Source organism: Hemitrygon akajei, chromosome 11, assembly GCF_048418815.1.
Source record: "Hemitrygon akajei chromosome 11, sHemAka1.3, whole genome shotgun sequence".
NCBI classification, from domain to species: domain Eukaryota; kingdom Metazoa; phylum Chordata; class Chondrichthyes; order Myliobatiformes; family Dasyatidae; genus Hemitrygon; species Hemitrygon akajei.
Genome location: NC_133134.1, coordinates 156,962,500 through 156,982,798, shown reverse-complemented (window position 1 = coordinate 156,982,798; position 20,299 = coordinate 156,962,500). Strand labels below are relative to the sequence as shown.

General features: G+C 41.6%; 1 long non-coding RNA gene across 1 annotated transcript in view; it reads left to right on the top strand.

Moving 5' to 3' along the window:
• Positions 1-10,607: 10,607 nt before the first annotated feature.
• The window catches only part of LOC140736165 (uncharacterized), a 25,517-nt gene continuing 15,825 nt past the window's right edge, over positions 10,608-20,299 (top strand). The window contains exon 1 of the long non-coding RNA XR_012100901.1: positions 10,608-10,720. This is a non-coding gene — a long non-coding RNA (uncharacterized lncRNA). The remainder of the gene's footprint in view (positions 10,721-20,299) is intronic.

Below are 20,299 nucleotides of genomic sequence, written 5' to 3'. Positions count from 1 at the left end.
TGGGTCAATTTACAATGATCAATTAACCTACCATCTGGTATGTCTTTATACTGTGGAAGAAAACTGGAGCACACTGAGGAAATCCATGTGGTCACAGGGAAAACGTACAAAGTTTTTAAAGGCAGCAGTGGGAATTGAACCCCGGTCACTGGTATTGTAAAGTGTTGTGCTAACTACTACCCTACCTTCTGTCATTTCTATTGGTTATGGCAGTAGAATTCTGTCTTAAAAATAAGACCACTCAGCCACAATGCTATTACAGAGAGGACAGATCTACCAAAATCTTTCACAGAGTTACTAACATCAGAACAGAGCTAACACAGTCTGTCACAGAGTTGCTATGGTCAGACAGACTATGGTCATGCCTTTCTCTTTCTCTTTTCCCTTTCTTCCTATGAATTAAACTCTGCATGTATGCAATCCTGTTCTAGGGATCAATTTAGCAATGGTCAAACAAGATACTGTATAACCTCAACCATTTGTAAAGTTACTGTAATCAGATCAGGGCTAACACAAGCAGCACAGACCTACTATGGTCTGGGCTATTCTATTATAGTCAGTGTCAGAGTTACTGTGGACAGGAGAGGGGCTACAGTCAGAACTTGGACACGATTACTAGAGTCAGACACGGAGTCGTTGCAGTTGAGAAGAGAGAACTGTGTTTTTGCCTACCGGTCTTTTGACAAGTGAGCCACTGAGTTACTGATTGCAGTCAAGGACGTGAACTGGTCGCTCGCTGGGAGTTATATCTTGGTGGATGCATGTTGAATTGATGCCTGGAACAGTTTTATGTTTATGCAGGGTTTAGAGTTCAGAGTAAAGAGAGGTTGAGACAGAGAGAATGGTATTGTAGTGTCAGATACTAAACTAAGATGACTGCAATCTGAATTTCAGGTATACATTTCACTGTAGAATAAAGAATTCTCTTCATTATCATTTCCAAAAAAACAACTTCACTGTCCCATTGCAAGTGGAAAGAGTAGGTGGAAATTCAAGTTCTTCAGTATTTCAAAACAATATCCATTTAATCTTTGGATTCTGATAACCATTAAGGTACTGTATATCTAGGGAATTACTCTATTGGTGGCAGACTTTACTAATTTAAGCTAGCAATTATATCATTTTATCATTTTATATGCAGTTTATTGTAACAGATCTAATGTTCTTTGTACTTTTGTACTACAGTCTTGAGAATTCCAAAGTAATTATCGTTCAAAGTCTTAAGCAGGGATTTTCAAAGATAACTCATGGTACAAAGTTACTCTTGCAGTAACTATGCTGACTGTCTTTACATAATTCATTTGTACTTTCAAGTAATGCCTGGCACGTCAGATAAACAAGTGGAAGATATTTATGAGGAAGAAGATAGCTCATCCCATGCGAAGGAGTGGAAAATTTCCACCATCATTGTCAGTGATGTGGTGTGCGAGGTGAATCATCTTTCCCCAAAAAACGTGCATCAGTTGTTATTAATACATAATCCTCCATGGTACTGGGTTACAAGAGGTTACAGTAAGCTGTGGAGGCACAGGAACTACACCCAGTTGCCACTTTATTAAGTACATCCTGTACCTAATGAAGTGGCCACTGAGTGTATGTTCGTGGTCTTCTACTGCTGAGTGTAACTTCTTCTACTGAGTGTATGTTTGTGGGCCAAAGGGCCTGTATTGTGCTGCAGATTTTCTATGTTTCTATGCTATAGCCCATCCACTTCAAGGTTTGATGTGTTGTATGTTCAGTAATACTCTTCTGCACACCACTGTTGTAATGTGTGATTATTTGAATTACTAGAAACATAGAGAAACATAGAAATATAATACAGCACAATACAGGCCCTCAGGCCCACGAAGCTCTACTGAACATGTCCTTACCTTAGATATTACCTAGCGTTACCCAGAGACCTCTGTTCTTCTAAGCTCCATATACCTGTCCAGGAGTCTCTTAAAAGACCCTGTCATATCCATCTCTGCCACCATCGATGGCAGCCCATTCCATGCACTCACCACTCTCTGCATAAAAAATTTACCCCTGACATCTTCTCTGTACCTACTCCCCAGCACCTTAAAACTGTGTCTTCTCGTGCTAGCCACTTCAGCCCTGGGAAAAAGTTCTGACTATCCACATGATCAATGCCTCTCATCATCTTATACACCTCTATCAGGTCACCTCTCATCCTCCGTCACTCCAAGGAGAAAAGGCCGAGTTCACTCAATCTATTCTCATAAGGTAGTTCCCCAATCCAGGCAACATCCTTGTAAATCTCCTCTGCACCCTTTCTATGGTTTCCACATCCTTCCTGTAGTGAGGCGACCAGAACTGAGCACAGTACTCTAAGTGGGGTCTGACCAGGGTCCTATATAGCTGCAACATTACCTCTCAGCTCCTGAACTCAATTCCACGATTGATGAAGGCCAATACACCGTACGACTTCCTAAACACACAGTCAACTTGCACAGCAGCTTTGAGTGTCCTATGGACTCAGACCTCAAGATTCTTCTGATCCTCCACACTGCCAAGAGTCTTTCCATTAATAATATATTCTGCCATCGTATTTGACCTACCAAAATGAACCACCACATTTACTGATGTCTTCTATCAGTCTGAACCAGTCTGATCATTCTCTTCTGACCTCTCTCATAAACAAGGTGTTTTTGCTCACAGAGCTGCCACTAACCATTTTCTGTAAACTCTAAAGACTACTGTGTGTGAAAATCACACAAGATTAATAGTTTCAGAGATACTCAGACCACCGCCTCTGGCACCAACCATCATTCCACGGTCAAAATCTCTTTGATCACTGTTATTCCCCATTCTGATGTTTGACCTGAACGACAGCTGAACCTCTTGACCATGTCTGCGTGCTTTTATGCATTGAATTTCTGCCACATGATTGGATGATTTGATAGTTGCATTAACGAGCAGATGTACAGGTTTATCTAATAAAGTGGCCTCCGAGTGAATATGAAACTATTTGTAAATGGTTTGCACATCAGAAAGAGGTTCAGAAGATTAAATAAAAAGACACTCTCTAATGTTTGAAGGGCTGAAACCAGGAGATCACAGATTTATGATGAGTTACAGAAGAACTGTAAGTGACATGCAGAAAAACAAGGCATTTTGTCACAACAACTAGTAAGGATTTCAAATACATCATCAGACATTTTCAATGGTTGCCTTTGAAAGAGATCTTGATAAACACTTGAAGAAGAAAATGTGCAGGGATATGGGTGAGAGAAGTGTTCAGGTGGTTAAGTCTTCTAACAACATTTAAAAGGAATAAATCCAGATGCTAGAAATCTGAAACACAACAGAAAATGATGGAGATATTCCACAGATCAGGCATCATCTGAGGTAAGAAAGCAGGGTTAATATCTTGGGTCAATAACCTTCCAAAAGATGGTAAACGAGCATGCGTTAAGCTACAGAGAAAGTGAGCGAGGGAGAGGATGAAGGGAATATCTGTGATAGGATTGAGACTGGTTGTCCACAGTCAAAGTACATTTATTATCAATGCATGTATACTATGAACAATCTTGAGATCTGTCTCCTTACAGGCAGCCATAAAACAAAGAAACTCAGTAGAACCCACTCATAAGAAGACCATCAAGCACCCAATGTGTAGAAAATAAAAACAAATTGTGCAGACAACAAAGGGAAGTGAACAACCGAAGTTCACAAAAGTGAGTCCATTGCCATGGCGCCAGTCATCACTGCAGCCGGTTCACTGGAGCCCATTAGTTGCAGGCCACAGCCTCAGTTCAGCACAGAGACGAGTAGACCTTGCTGAGCAGTGAACTGAACCGGCCTGTCCCTCACCTCCCTTTGGTCCAGGTGGTACCAATGCTATTGATGCTGCTAAAGAAAGGATGATGAACTCTGGTTACTCACAGCTGACCTATCTAGAAAAGGGAAGGAAATGTACATCAGCTAAGGAGAGAGGGTAGGTGGTGCAAATTAGAAATAAAAGAGAATGCTTGAAATTTTCAGTCAGGTAATGCCTAATCAGAGAGAAAAATAGCTGAGCTAATATAGGTTGAACATCCCTTATCCAAAATGCTTGGGATTCAAAATGTTTTGGAATTTGGATTATTTTTGGATTCCAGAATATATGCATCTATATAATGAGATATCTTGCTCATGCGACCCATCTAAACATGAAATCCATTTATATTACTCATACAGCTTATATATACACCCTGAAGCTAGTATTATATTATATTTTTAATAATTTTGTGCACAAAACAATAACGTGTACATTGAAGCATCAGAAAGCTAAACTATCATTACCTCAAACACAAAGTACACTGCAGATGCTGTGGTCAAATCAACACGTACAAACAAGCTGGATGAACTCAGCAGGTCGAGCAGCATCCGTTGAAAGTCAACGAGCAGTCAACGTTTCGAGCCAAGACCCTTCGTCAGGACCTATCATTACCTCGGCTGCCCTGGTGGACAGTGAGTGGCTGCTTGGCATTGCCATGATTCCTGACTCTGAACCGATGTGCTACCGGCAAGCAGTCTTTGTCTTACACTTGTTCATCACATATATGTACTGACGCAGCCATTCAGCATGTTAGATTTTCATCAGTGACGATCATCACACACAGAGCAATAAATTTCTCTGGTGCTTCGTGGTCAGTAAACGGTTATCACCACAAATCTTCAAAAATTTAAAGCAGTGATTTTTCTTCAATTTCTGCAACCAGCCTGCTGAAACTTAACAATTACCTTCAATTTTCAGTTCATTATGACAGATCTTCACTTGTTTTATGATCTGCATACTGCCAAGTGGCATATGCTCACCCCAAAACTGACAAATCCACTCATTCAATACAGATTCACTTCTGTTTTTCATTAACTTCTGTTCATTAGATCACAAGCCATAAGACATAGGAGCAAAACTCAGCCATTTGGCCCATCGAGTCAGCTCCACCATTTAATTAAGGCCAATTCATTTATCTCCTCCTAGGCCCCACTTCCCGGCCTTCTCCACATACCTATGATGCTACGGCCAAACAAGAACCTATCAATCTGCGCCTTAAATACACCTAAAAATCCGGCCTCCACAGCTGCCTGTGGTAACAAATTCCACAAATTCAACGCTCTCTGGCTAAAGAAATTTCTCTTCATCTCTGTTTTAATGGACGCCCCTCTATCCTGAGGCTGTGCCCTCTTTTCCCAGACTCCCCCTCCGTGGGAAACATCCTTTCCACATCTACTCTGTCCATGGCCCTTCAATATTCAAAGTGTTTCAATGAGATCCCCCACTCATCTTTCTAAATTCTAGTGAGTACAGGACCAGAGGAATCAAATGTTCCTCACACAATAACTCTTTCATTCCCGGAATCATTCTTGTGAACCTTCTCTGAACACTCTCCAACGTCAGCAATCTTTTCTTAGATATAAAGATCACTTTTCACGATATTCAAGATGAGGCTTCACCAGTGCCTTATAAAGGCTCCGCATCACATTCCTACTTTTATATTCTAGACTTCTTGAAATGAATGCTAACAATGCTGTTGCCTTCCTCACCTCTGACTCCAGCTACACGTTAACCTTCAGGGTATTTGGAACGAGGTCTCCCAAGTCCCTTTGTATCTCAGATTTTTGGATTTTCTGCCCATTTAGAGAATAGTCTGCACATTTATTTCTACTACCAAAGTGCATGACTGTGCATTTTCCAACATTGCATTTCATTTGCCACTCTCTTGCCCATGTTCCTAATCTGTCTAAGTCCTATCTGTTTCCTCAACACTACCTGCCCCTCCACCAATCTTCATATCATCTGCAAACTTGGCCACAAAGCCATTTATTCCACCATTAAAATCATTGATATACAGCATTAAAAGAAGCAGTCCCAATGCCAATCCGCAGAATGCCATTCACTGTCAGCCAATAAGAAAAAGATCCTTTTATTCCCACTCACTGCCTCCTGCCAATCAGCCAATGCTTTAATCATGCCAGTAACTTTCCTGTAATAACATGGGATCTTAACTTGGTAAGCTGCCTCATGTGTGGCACCTTGTCAAAGGCCTTCTGAAAGTCCAAATATAACCATATAACCATATAACCATATAACAATCACAACATCTACTACATCTCCTTTATCTATCCTACCTGTAATCTCCTCAAAGAATTCCAACAGACTGGCAGGCAAGATATTCTCTGAAGGAGACCATGCTGACTTTGTCCTATCTTGTCCTCTGTCACAAAGTACTCCATAATCTCAGTCTTAACAATTGACTCCAACAACTTCCCAAATACTGAGGTCAGGCTAACTGGTCTATAATTTCATTTCTGCTGCTTTCCTCCTTTCTTAAAGAATGGAGTGACATTTGCAGTTTTCCTGTCCTCCGGAACCATGCCAGAGTCCATTGATCCTCATCCCCTGCCAAGTTAGTTTAAAACCTTCCCAACAGCTCTAACAAACCTGCTCACAAGAATCTTTTTTCTCCTCAGGTTCAGATGCAACCCATAATTTTTCAACAGGTCATGCCTCCCCTAGAAGAGATCCCGATGATCCAAGAACTTGAAGTCCTGTCCTTTGGACCAGCTTCTCAGCAACACATGTATCTGCCATTTCATCCTGTTTCTACCCTCAGTGGTATGTGGCACAGGCAGTAATCCAGAAATAAATATCTTGGAGATCCTGCTTCTCAGGTTTCTGCCTGGCTATCTAAATAGTCTCTTCAGGATCTCTTTGTTTTTCCTTCCTTTGTCATTGATACCAATATATGCCAAGACTTATTGCCAAGGGGACTGCTCTCCCTCCCCTTCCAAAATGTTGTGGATGCGATCGAAGACGTCCCTGACCCTAGCACCTGGGAGGCAACGTACAATCCGGGTGTCCCGTCCATGTCCACAGAATCTTCTGACTGTGCTTCTGACTATTGAGTCCCCTATCACTACCACTCTCCTCTTCTCCATCTTTCCATTCTGCACCAGGGACCCATATTCAGTAATCAGGTTTCCATGGCATTCCCCCATGAGGTCATCTCCTACATCAGTATTCAAAGCAGTATACTCTATTGTGTTGAATGGCCACAGGGGTGCTCTGTACTAACTGCTTATTTGCCTTCCCAGATAGTCACCCAGCCACCCATCTCCTGCAGCTTAGGGGTGACTATTTCCCTGTAACTCCAATCGACGATCTCTTCACTCTCCTGTACAAGCCAAAGATCATCCAGCTACTGCTCCAGACCCATAACACGGTCTTTAAGGAGCTACAGTTGGATGCACTTCATGCAGATACAGTTCCCTGGGAGACTCTGGGTCTCCCAGGACTCCAACATCTGGCATGAAGAACACATACCAGCCTTTTAAACTACACTAAGTACCCCTGACACAGTAAGAGAAAAGGAAAACCTAACAGAACTTACTCAGACAACTTGCCCAGAGCCAATGCTTCTCTCTCAGCCAAAGCCTGACACTCCCACTCTCAACAATGGCTGCTCCTCTTGTTCCTTCTGTACATTTATTTATTCCTCTCTGCGCTGCTCTCCCCACTAACTGGGCTGCCAGAATTGTATATGTGAGGTCACTTCTCAGGAATAGCTGTGGTACACAAAGACCTGAGCATCACCTGGGAAGTGTTCCAGTGCCTTGTGGACTTTTCCATTTGTGATGTCATGTCAGCTCTTGAAAAAAAAATTCGTAGTTTGTATGTTTTCAGATTTTAGAGTTTCGGATAAGGGGTGCACAATCTGTATTAGAAGTGGATTAGAACTGACAGCTTTCCCCGACTCAATTCACTTTCCTCTGTCTCCACCTCCTCCTGACAGATTATCTGATAGTAACACACATTCATCACCCTCTCTTAATTGACATCAACATCATTGGTATCACCTGAGCAATCACTATACGACTACAGGCATCCTCTTTATTTTCTTCTCTCCAAACTCAAACAGGCCTCTATCCTCATTTTACCAGTTCTATTGAAAGGTCATCAGTATAAAACAGTGACCTTGTTTTTCTCTCTCAGCAGGTTCAGCCTCTGGTCTTTTCAGAGTTTTTGTTCGTTCATTGGCAATTTAAAACAAAAACTCTTCGCCTGATCTGGAGCATACTTGATTCCGGGCACACACTCAGCGGGGGTGTTTTGTCCTCCATAGATAGTCACACAATTTTATACTTCATTCAGGGTTTTTACAACACTCTACCAGCCCTTCACAAATCACCATGTGTACACTATAAGGATAAAGATAAACTAATAATACTTTGGTAAGTCATCAAAGACTCGAGCAAGTTTCTACCACTGTACCACGGAGGGTATTTTCACTTATTGCATCACCATCTGGTACAGAGGTGCCAATGGACAGGATTGAAAAAGCTGCAGAAGGTTATAAACTCAGACAGCTTTATCATGCACCTAGTTTTCTCACTATCGAGGACATCTTCAAAACGCAATGCCCCAGAGAAAGGCTGTCATTAAGCACTTGCACGTTTTGTGACATGCCTTCTTTTCATTATTGCTGTCAGGGAGGAGGCGCAGAAGCCTCAAGACACACACTCAATATTTTAGGAGTAGCTTCTTCCCTTCTCCCATCATTTTCTGAATGGTCCATGAACACTACCTCACCATTTTTGTTCTATTTTTGCACTATAATCCATTTTCTATTTGTTATTGCAACTTACAGCAAAGTTTAAATACTGGAGAAACTTGGCACATCAGGCAGCATACATAGATTGGCACAGTTTCGTGGGTCGAAGGGCCTGTATTGTGCTGTAGGTTTTCTATGTTTCTATGTCTCTATGGGAATGTATCAGCTGACAACTTGGGCCAAGACCCTTCATCAGAATTAGGTTTATTATCACTGATCTAAAAGTAGAGTGATATAAAAATAGCTATAAATTATAAAAGTAATCACATAATGCAAAAATGGAAAGGCGAATATCATTCCCAGTCCTGAATATACTCAGCAACTGAACCACCATTGCTTTCTTGAACAGTTGATCATAAAAATTCACTGTGTGAAGAACTTTCTTCTTGTTTCTCCTGAATGACCAATCTCATGAAAGTTAGTTAAATCGTATATACTTCTTTAATTTCCATGCAACATCTCTTAATTGTTATCTACCTCCTTTGTAAAGGCTTTATAGTAACTCCAGAGAAATGGCTGCTCTGTTGAGGTTTCTACAGACCCTAAGCTGAAGTTTTAATAGACAAAGGGAAATCCAAGCCTGTATTCTCTTTTGGCAGCACCATATGTAAGGACAGTCGGTGCTAACGACATGAGTTCTACAGATAAACAAGGAACACAATACTCAGATGAGACTTCCATATTAAAGATCTTCACAGACAGTGGCAAGAGAAAAAAAATGGTCCTTTCACGCCATTATGCTGGTGGTGGCATTGGAAATGTGCAAAAATGAATCCACACAACCTGAGGCAATGAGAAGATAAAAATAAGGGAAAACATTAATAGTTGATTTTTATTCTCAAGCAAGAAGTCTGCATGTTAATTTCTATGTGAGAAAGCAGTACTGCTTCCTGATTTCTCCCAGAACTTTGTGCATTGTCAATCATTGACTCTATCTGTAATGAGTTCTTCAGACCTGTGCGGGGCACCAGACAGGTTTTGGAACAACTGAATTTGTTAATTGTTGTTTAATGAGAGTCATTCTTCTAGAGTACCTTGTGTTTTTCTCCAGCGACTCACTGTTTGTAACGAGGTTTTCTGGTGCTTTCTGCTTGAGCTCGTTATGTTTATTTTGAAAGATCCGGGGATTCTGTGTTACTTGTATTTAAGCGGAAGCCTGATTAGCGTTAATCACAGGGTCTTAGTTCTGAGAATGTTATTTCTCACAATGTCGCTTGGCCGAGCCACTAATGTGGATTTGGAATTATTATGAATAAACGCTTGTTGCCGTCTCTACATCAGAGTTTGCTTTTGGGTTACATGGATTGAGGCATCATGGCCTCAGCCTCCATGGAGCCAGTCAGAGACATGGCTTTAGAGGTGAAACACTGGGCTAAAGTATTTACCTCAAAGTAAACTATAGGCTTGGGAGTAAGCATTTTGGTTCTACTGTTATTGGCCAGTTGCATATTCCATAGAATAGTTTTCTGTTTAACGTATGTGTAAGGTTTAATGCTAGGGTCATTAGAACTGCCTAGAAGCTCACATCACTGTATAATGTTGCAGTATCATTAAGCAACAGATTGTTAAAACTGGGTGAACAAGTCATAGAATCACAGAACACCACAGCACAGAAACAGGCCCTTTGGTCCATCTAGCCCATGCCAAATATTATTCTGTCTAGTCTCATTGACCTGTACCCAAATAACAATCCTCCATAGCTCTATCCAATGTACCATGTACCTATCCAAATTTCTCTTAAATTTTGATTTGAAGACTCTTAAATAGATGTCCTGTATAAACTATGAATCAATAGGTAGTATTTTCTCTCTTATATCTGAACATGAAGGATACAGGTTTAAATTCCACCGCAGAGATATGAGTTAAAAGATTTACTCACCCACCATGATTGAGATCATAGTGCTCTGAAGGAGGTGCTGTGACTTAGATGTCATGCAAAGCTGTTCTCTCAGGCGGACATAAAAAAAAAATCCCAAAGCACCATTTCAAACAAACAGGGCAATTATACTCAGCATTGTGGTTGGAGTTTATCCCTCAGATAACATCATAAAACAGTTTATCTGATCACTATCGCTTAACTATATATGAGGGTGGTTTATGAACGTTGTTTTGTGACTCAGGTACAGTATATTAGCTGTTATAAATTGGTGTTAATTTGATTTTAGTTGTGTCCCTGCTGCCTTAAGAGGCTCTGTCAAGTAGCTAACTGCAATGATGTCCAATTCTGAAATAGAAACTAAATATGCTGGATAAACTCACCAAATCAGGCAGCACCTATTAGGGTATATTCCTTAATTAGGATATATAGCAAACATTAACTTCAGCAACCAATCTTTAGACCGGAACGTGGACTTTAGATTAAATGTAAAATACAGCCGCTTCCTGGAGCTGTGGACAGTACTGAATCAAGAAATCAGAGAATGCTGGATTACATTCATTTTGAGTGTGTGGAGTGTGGGTGTGAAGAAGGAGGTGTGAAAATTATATGTAACTCAAAGGAAGCATTGTAGATACATTGTAAATATAGACTTGTCCTTTGATCTTTAGCATATAAAGTGGTATGTATTGTTGGATTGAACAGGCCCCTTCCTCTGAAAGGGTCACAATATGACGATTGCTGCTCATTTTTGTTGAACAAAATATTTATATATCCACTAACTTCAGTCTCTCTCCTGTGACAACATCACCTATGGAAGGAGAAGCTGAGTTAACACTTCAGGTGGAAGACCTGGAGAAATAGTGAACTCCCTTAATTCTGACGAAGTATATGTACTGTATATGCAAAACTTTTTGTAAATGCTATTGTATTTCTTTATTTTTCTGTAAATCCTTGCAAGAAAATGAATCTCAGTGAAGTATGTGTCAATATATGTGGACATAATTAGATAATCAATTTTACTTTGACTTTTAATTGAAGTGCATTTGACTTGAAATATTAACTGCTCCTCTGTCCACATCTAACCTGTTGATATAGTCCTGAGGAAAGGTCTTGCCTGAAACAACAACTGTTGCTTCATTTCCATAGATGCTGCCTGACATGCTGAGTTCCTCCAGCATTTTGTGTTTGTTGCATCGTATTTTCAGAATTACAGAATTTCTCATGTTTATAACCTGTTGATGTTTTCAACATTATCTACCTGCATTTCAGAATTTCAAGATCTGCAGATATTGTTTAAATTTCTATTACTGAGATCAGTTTTAAAATTTTGACAACCGGAATGATCTCCTAATGCTCCAAGTGCAAGTGCATTATATTAAATTTCACAGCAGAATTACAAGAAAAACCGAACAGGATACTGTGGGAGCTTGCTTTGTGAGAATGGGCAACTCTGTTCCTGTTAGAATAGCGACCTCACTATAAATACATTACTTCTTCAGCATTAACTACAATTGAAATATACATCACTAACTAAACAGAATGCTAAGTAAGGCTTTTACAAATAGTAGTAATTTCAAAGAAATATAGAAGCTTATTGCAGATGAAGGTCATTCAACATTCAAGAGGAATGGCTGACAGGCAGGAGGCAGGGAATGGGAATAAAGGGGACCCTTCTGATTGGCTGCTAGTGATCAGTGGCGTTCCTCAGGGATCAGTGTTGGGGCCACTACTTTTCACATTGTTTGTCAATAATTTAGTTAATGGAGTTGATGGCCTTGGAGCAAAGTTTGCAGATGATACAAAGATAGGTGGCAGGGTAGGTAGTGCTGAGGAAGCAATACGATAGCAGCAGGACTTATACAGATTGGAAGAATGGGCAAAAAAGTGGCAGGTGGAATATAGTGTTGGGATATGTATAATAATGCATTTTGGTAAAAGGAACAATAGTGCGGACTATTATCCAAATGGGGAGAAAATTCAAACATCAGAAGTGCAAAGGGACTTAGGAGTCCACGTGCAAGATTCCCAGAAAGTTACTTTCCAGTTTGAGTCTGTGGTTAAAAAAAAGGCAAATGCAATGTTAGCATTCATTTCAAGGGGAACAGAATATAAAAACAAGAAGATAATTCTGAGGCTCTATAAGGCACTAGTCAGACCAGACTTAGAGTATTGTCAACAGTTTTGGGCCTCATATCTCTGAAAGGATGTGTTGTCATTGGAGAGAGTCTAGAGGAGATTCAGGAGGATGATTCCAGGAATGGAAGGGTTAACATATGTGGAACATTTGGCCTCTTTGGGCCTGTGCTCACTGGAATTTAGAAGAATGCATGAGATCTCATTGAAACATTACGAATATTGAAAGGACTAGATAACGTGGATTTGGAAATGTTTCCTATGTAGGGAGTATCCAGAACTAGAGGGCACAGCCTCAAAATTGAGGGGTGACCCTTTAGAACAAAGGTAAAGAGGAATCTTCTTTTAGCCAGAGAATCATGAATCTGTAGAATGCTCTGCCACAGACTGCTGTGGAGGAAAAGACCGTGGGTTGATTTAAAGCTAAAATTGATAACTTCCTGATTGATCAGGATGCAATCAATCAGGATGCAGGATCAAAGGTTATGGCAAGAATGTAGGTGTATGGGGTTGAGTGAGGTCCAGGATCAGCCAGGATAGAATAGCAGAGCAGACTTGATGCGCTGAATGGCCTAATTCTGCTCCTATATCTTATAGCTAACTTGTTGTATCCATTCAAGGACTTTAGATCATTCTACCTTCCAAACTGTTGTTCTATGGCCCTCTAATTAACAGTTCTTCAGCACCAATCGAAGAACAGCCAAAATCTGAACAGACACTTGGAAATGCAGTGTTATGTTTTGTAACTCTAAAAATTAATTGATAGAAAATGCAGGAGCTGGGACACTTGTCTACTTAATTTCCTTTTGCTTCTTTTTTCAGTGAGATGCTCACATATGATAGGAGGCATAATGATGTATGCCATTCACATACTTCTTACACTATATATCATTTCTAATGAATTGTGAAAGCAAACAAAGAATGCTTAATAGTAATCAGATATTAAATGCACAGCACTCCTTTCTTCTTAGCTATAAACTCCAACTTAATATAGAATGTATCTCAACTCAAATATGGAATGTATTGTTCTCAAGTCATCCATACGTATATACAGTATATATACACACAGCATACTATATAACACAACTATAAACAGAACTCCACAGCACAGTAAATTTTAAATTGTCCCATTCAGGTCTAAAGATTTAGTCGTTGTGGGATAGCACCTTTCCTAATAAGGGGCATCACTCTGCTTGGCAGGTGAGACTTGTGACTGTGAAGCTGTCTCACTTTCTGCGGTTACCTCAGTGATGGTTGTAGGAGTTGACTCTGTGACTGCAGGAAGTGGTTCTGACAGCTCCGGACACCTTTCTTCTCTGGCAATTATATCTGTTCTCCTTAACGGATCAATGGGTCATCTCTGGATGACATCAGCCACAATCTCCACTGTGTAGGGGAGTGGTCCAGTTCAGTCCTTAATCTTTTTAAGTACCTCCTTTTGATCATCTCTGTAATCCTTCACCAGGACTGCTTGTCTAGGAGTGAAACATCAAACCTCCTAGTTTGAGGAACCCTCAATATGTCTCAGTTGTTTGCCCTGCATACTCCTTCTGAAAATGGGTTTGTGGAGATCCAAGTGTGAGTGCAAGGGACAACCCAGGAACAGTATAGCGGGTGAGATTTTGCTTCTAGTATATGCTGCATTGCAATATACAAGAAGGAAATTAACAAGCTTCTGATTTGGTGTCAGTGTAATATGTTCAGCTGATAATGCTTACCGTGCTTTCTCTAAACACTGAACAAACATTTCCACCAAGCTATCTGTAGCTGGGTGGTACAGTGCAGATGTAATATGCCTTATTCCATTCACTTTCAGAAATTGTAGTTCATTGTCATTGACTAAGCGTTCTGGAACACAAGTCCTTGAGAAGTGACTTCTTAACAGTGTGCGAGGCTGTAGTGGAGGCTACTGGAAGCACGTCTGGCCAGTTTATATCTGCATCCACTACTTCCAGCAAAATCTCCATGCGTCCTCTGCCAGGGCAATGCAGGACATTCCCAGGGATGGAGAGGTACTGCTCTTGGCATCTTCTGGACGTGTTGGCATCCCGAGCAGTGCAAGCTGCTCGATCTGGTGATCTATCCAAGGCCACCAGACAAAGCACTTTAATTCTGACCATGCTTAGATGATTGGCATGTAGCTGCTCCAACAGTTTAGCTCTCAGCTTGGATGCTACAACAACTCTCAATCCCCACATAAGGCAACCCAGTCAAGGACATCTTCATCCCAGGTGAACTAGAAGTTCTGCTGCACGTTCCAGCCATTTTTGATGGCCATACAGAACTGAGACAGTGGATGCTCTTTTCTGATTTCACTGTGGATCATCTCTGCCTTAATAGGGAGATTAATGATTTGCATTAGGGAGAATACATCAAAAGGTATGTTCTCTTTTATAAATTTTGCAGTTATTTCCGTTTCCAAGTGTAAAGGTAACAATCCATCAGCATTTCTAAGATTAATTGTCCTTTTGTGTTCGATCTTGTAATTGCGTCCTCCAAGAAACAGAGCCCATCTCTGCATCCGTACTGCTGCTGATGGTGGAATAGAAAATGGACACTAGTGGATGATGATCAGTAATGAGAGCAAACTTTCTCCCATACAAGTACTGGTTGAAATGTTTTACACACCATAACAGACTCAAGACCTCTCTGTCAATCTGTGCATATATTTTTTCTCTGCATCAATAAGATAGATAGATAGATAGATACTTTATTCATCCCCATGGGGAAATTCAACTTTTTTCCAATGTCCCATACACTTGTTGTAGCAAAACTAATTACATACAATACTTAACTCAGCAAAAAAAATATGATATGCATCTAAATCACCATCTCAAAAAGCATTAATAATAGCTTTAAAAAGTTCTTAAGTCCTGGCGGTAGAATTGTAAAGCCTAATGGCATTGGGGAGTATTGACCTCTTCATCCTGTCTGAGGGAACATGTGACGTGACTGCATCTGTACCGTAAGACTAGGCATCACAGGCAAGCTTCACAGGACGATGTGGATCACAATGTGTGAGTACAGTGTCTGATGTCACCATTTCCCTTGCCTTTTGGAAAGTCACCTCACACTGCTTTGTCCATTACCATTTCTTCCCAGTTTGTAGTAATGAGCTCAAAAGATGAAGCATGTTAGCCAGGTTTGGCAGGAACCTGTTATAGTAGCTGACATATCCTAAAGAAGGACCACAACGTGAACTTTAGAGATGTTGCTTGTCCTCATCAGCAGTAACAATGAAGTCATTCTGGTAAGACTGAGTGCCTGGGAGGACGTGCAGCACCTGGGCCATACCGTTCTGCTGGGTGCAGGTGCAGCTGCTACTCCAAAAAACAAGCCCATAATAATGATAAAGCCCTTTGTATGTGTTTATGGTATGAAACTGTTTGGATTCTTCTTCTATCTCCATCTTGGGCCTCAACTAAGTCTTGCTGAAGTGTTTCCCTCCTAAAGGGTTTGCAAAGATATTCTCCATCCTCAGCAGAAGGTATTGATCTACTTTCAATAATGTGTTGATGGTGACCTTAAAATTGTTACAGATCCTGACAGACCCATTCTTCCTGGCTACTGATGTTGCCCATGGGCTCCACAAAACCTTGAAAAAGTATTCCTTCAGCCTCATTGCGATCTGGCTCACTGGCTACTTTATCAGGGATGGTATAAGAAACTGGAAGAGCTTCACAAAACTTCGCTGTGGCATTTTCATTTAACACTATTTTACCCTTAATATGTTTGAGTTTTCCAATGCCAACCTTTAACACTGCTGTGGCATCATCCAGTACCTTTCTTAATTCGCTATCAGTTGACTCTATTGCAGGTGATGTGGCATGCAGTTGGTGAATGGATTGCCAATCAAGTTGTAGTCTCACCAATCATGGCCTCACTATGCTGGCCCTCCTGTTTTTTCCATATACAAGTCCATTGTGGCTTTTGGGTTGTTGTATTTCGCTGTTCCAAGTGGCATTCCCACAGGAGTTATCTTTACTCAAGTACAAGTTCTTATTGCATATCTGTAAACTTCCATTCAGTGTCTGAAATGCCTTTCAAACTCATGTAGAATGTCTGAAACAGCCAAACCAGTATCCAATTCCATTTTAATTAGCTTACCGTTCATTTCTGGCATAAGCCATATTGTTGGTCGATTGAAAATTTTCACACTGTAAATCTCAAGGGTACACAGTCCTGTGTCACTCTCAGCATTATCAGATTTTTCATCATCAGCGTGCATATTAATAGAAACTTCAACTTGACTGTTTATCTTTTCCTCTTCTCTATACAGTGCTTTTATTTCTTTCTGTGCAACATGCTCTTGGTATGTGTCCTACTTTGCTGTATTTTCTGCAAGTTTCGCTTTTAAACCTGTATTGTTCTGGTGTATGTGAGCCCCTGTCACAATGATAGCACAAATTGTAGGGCCAGGCTGGTTTCTGTTTAGATGCTGCAAATTTTTGTTTACACTCACTTTCATTGCTGACTGCAGCTCAATAGCGTCTCTGCAGGCTGTTTCCATTGATGCAGTGATTTCAACTGCTCTTTTAAATGTGAGTTGTGACTCAGTTAGGAGCCATTTTTGAATTCTGATTCCACAAACTGAATAATCTTTCAGTGTATCATTAAGCCGATCAATGAACTGGCAAAGCTTGGGCAATTTCTTCAGTTCATATCAAAACATACAAACAAGCTGGATGAACTTAGCAGGTCGGGCAGCATCTGTTGAAATGAGCAGTCAATGTTTCGGGCTGAGACCCTTCGTCAGGACTGAAGAAGGAGGGGGCAGGGGCCCTATAAAGAAGGTGGGGGGAGGGTGGAAGGTGCCAGGTGAAAAAGCAATCTGAGGAAAGATCAAGGGGTCGGGGAGGGGATAGGCAGGAGAGGTGAAGAAGGAATCTAAGGGGAAAGCACAATGGGTAGTAGAAGAAGGCAGAATCATGAGAGAGGTGATAGGCAGCTAGAAGAGGAGGCAGAGTGAAAGTGGGATGGTGGCAGGGAGAGGGAGGGAATTACTGGGAAGCTGGAGAATTTGATGTTCATGCCAAGGGGCTGGAGACTACCCAGACGGTATATGAGGTGTTGCTCCTCCAACCTGAGTTTGGCCTCATCATGGCAGTAGAGGAGGTCATGTATGGACGTATCTGAATGGGAATGTGAAGCAGAGTTGAAGTGGGTGGCAACCAGGAGATCCTGTCTGTTGTGGTCGACAGAGTGGAGGTGCTCGACGAAGTGGTCCCCCAATCTGCGTCGGGTCTCGCCAATGTAGAGGAGACTGCATCGGGAGCACTGGATGCAATAGATTACCCCAACAGACTCACAAGTGAAGTGTTGCCTCACCTGGAAGGACTGTTTGGGGCCCTGAATGGTGGTAAGAGAGGAGGTGAAGGGACAGATGTAGCACTTACGCTTGCAGGGATAAGTACCAGGTGGGAGATCTGTGGGGAGCGACGTGTGGACCAGGCAGTCACGGAGGGAACGATCCCTGCGAAAAGCAGAGAGGGGTAGATGTGCTTACTGGTGGGGTCCTGTTGAAGGTGGCAGAAGTTGCAGATTATAATATGCTGGATCTGGAGGCTGGTGGAGTGATAGGTGAGGACAAGGGGAACACGGTCCCTGTTGTGGTGACGGGAGGATGGAGTGAGGGCCGAAGTGTGGGAAATGGAGGAGATGCGGGTGAGGGCAACATTGATGACGGTAGAAGGGAAACCACGATTCTTAAAGAAAGAGGATATTTGAGATGTCCTGGAACGGAAAGCCTCATCCTGGGAGCAGATGCGGCGGAGACGGAGGAACTGGGAATAGGGAATAGCATTTTTACATTTGGCAGGGTGGGAAGAGGTATAATCGAGATAGTTATGGGAGTCAGTGTGTTTATAGAAGATGTCAGTGGACAGTCTGTCTCCAGAGATGGAGACCGAGAGATCGAGAAAGGGGAGAGAAGTGTCCGAGATGGACCAAGTGAATTTGAGGGCTGGGTGAAAGTTAGAGGCAAAGTCAATGAAATTGACGAGCTCAGCATGGGTGCAGGAAGCAGCACCAATGTAGTCATCAATGTAGCGAAGGAAAAGTTGGGGAGCAGTACCAGTATAGATTTGGAGCATAGACTGTTCCACATAACCCACGAAGAGGCAGGCATAGCTGGGGCCGATGCGAGTGCCCATAGCTACACCCTTGGTCTGAAGAAAGTGGGAAGAACCAAAAGAGAAGTTATTAAGTGTGAGTACCAGTTCTGCCAACCTGAGGAGTGTGGTGGTGTTGGGGAACTGGTGAGGTCTATTGTCAAGAAAGTAGCGGAGGGCTTTGAGGCCTTCTTGATGGGGAATTGTAGTGTATAAGGATTGGACATCCATGGTGAAAATGAAGCGGTCGGGACCGGGGAACTGGATGTTATTGAAGAGGTTGAGGGCATGGGATATATCCCGGATGTAGGTAGGGAGGGACTGAACTATGGGTGACAAAATGGAGTCCAGGTAGGCAGATACAAGTTCGGTGGGGCAGGAGCAGGCCGAATCTATAGGCCTACCAGGACAGTCAGGCTTGTGGACCTTGGGGAGGAGATAAAACCGAGCAGTGCAGGGTGTTGGAATTATGAGTTTTTTAGCTGAGGATGGAAGGTCTCCAGAGTTGATAAGGACAGTGATGGTATGGGAGATAATGGTTTGATGTTTTTTGGTGGGGTCCTGTTCAAGGGGTAAGTAAGAGGAGGTGTTAGAGAGCTGCTGTTTGGCCTCAGTGAGGTAGAGTTCAGTTCAGCCATATAAGCTGAAATAGACTTGCCTTTCATTTGATTCTACTTATGAAACCTAAAACATTCTTCAATGGTTTCGGCTCTAAATGATCCTGCATTATGTTTATGATATCAGCCAAGCTCATTTTGACTGGTTTGGTTGGAGCAGTTAAACTTTTAAGCAAACTGTATGCTTTTCCATCCATTACACTCAGCAACACTAGCACCTATTTTTTAATCAGCTAGTTCATTTGCTTCAAAATACAGAGCAATTAGTTCAGTAGACATCATCCAATTATCCAATTATCATGCAATGGAATGTGTCTATCTTTCCGATGTAGCCAGCCATTTCTGCTTTTATTATTGTTATTATCACATGGTACTCATTGTTTATGAACCTGTGGCTGTTCTCATTGCTTGTTAAAGAGAAGGAAAAACAGAAAATGCTGGAAGCAGTCAGCAGGTCAGTCCGAACCTACGGAGAAAGAAATGGATAACATTTCAGGTTGATGACCCTTGATTAGATCAAGGATGTAAAATGGAAAAGAAGCAAACCTAAGAACAAACGTGTCGAAAGCTTATGGAACTTCTCTGTCTTGTTACTGTTTCTTGTAAGGTCCACTTGGCTTGTAGATCATTCTAACTTCCTGTTCAGGTTGGCAAGCTAACACTGCAACCAGGTCATGTTGTGTGTATGTTAGGAAGAGCCCAAATAATGTTGGATGAACAGATTCAGATGTATTTATTTATCTCATGTACATTGAAATGTACAGTGAAATGTGTCGCTTGCATTAACAGCCAACTAAGGAAATGCTGGGGCAGCCCACAAGTGTCGCCACACATTCTGGCATCAAAGTAGCATGCTCCCAATGTTCAGCAGAACAACACAATAAGCAGCAGCAATAGCATCAAAACAAAACAACAACAGCAATCAACCCTTTTCCCAATCTCCCACCCACCCATCCACTC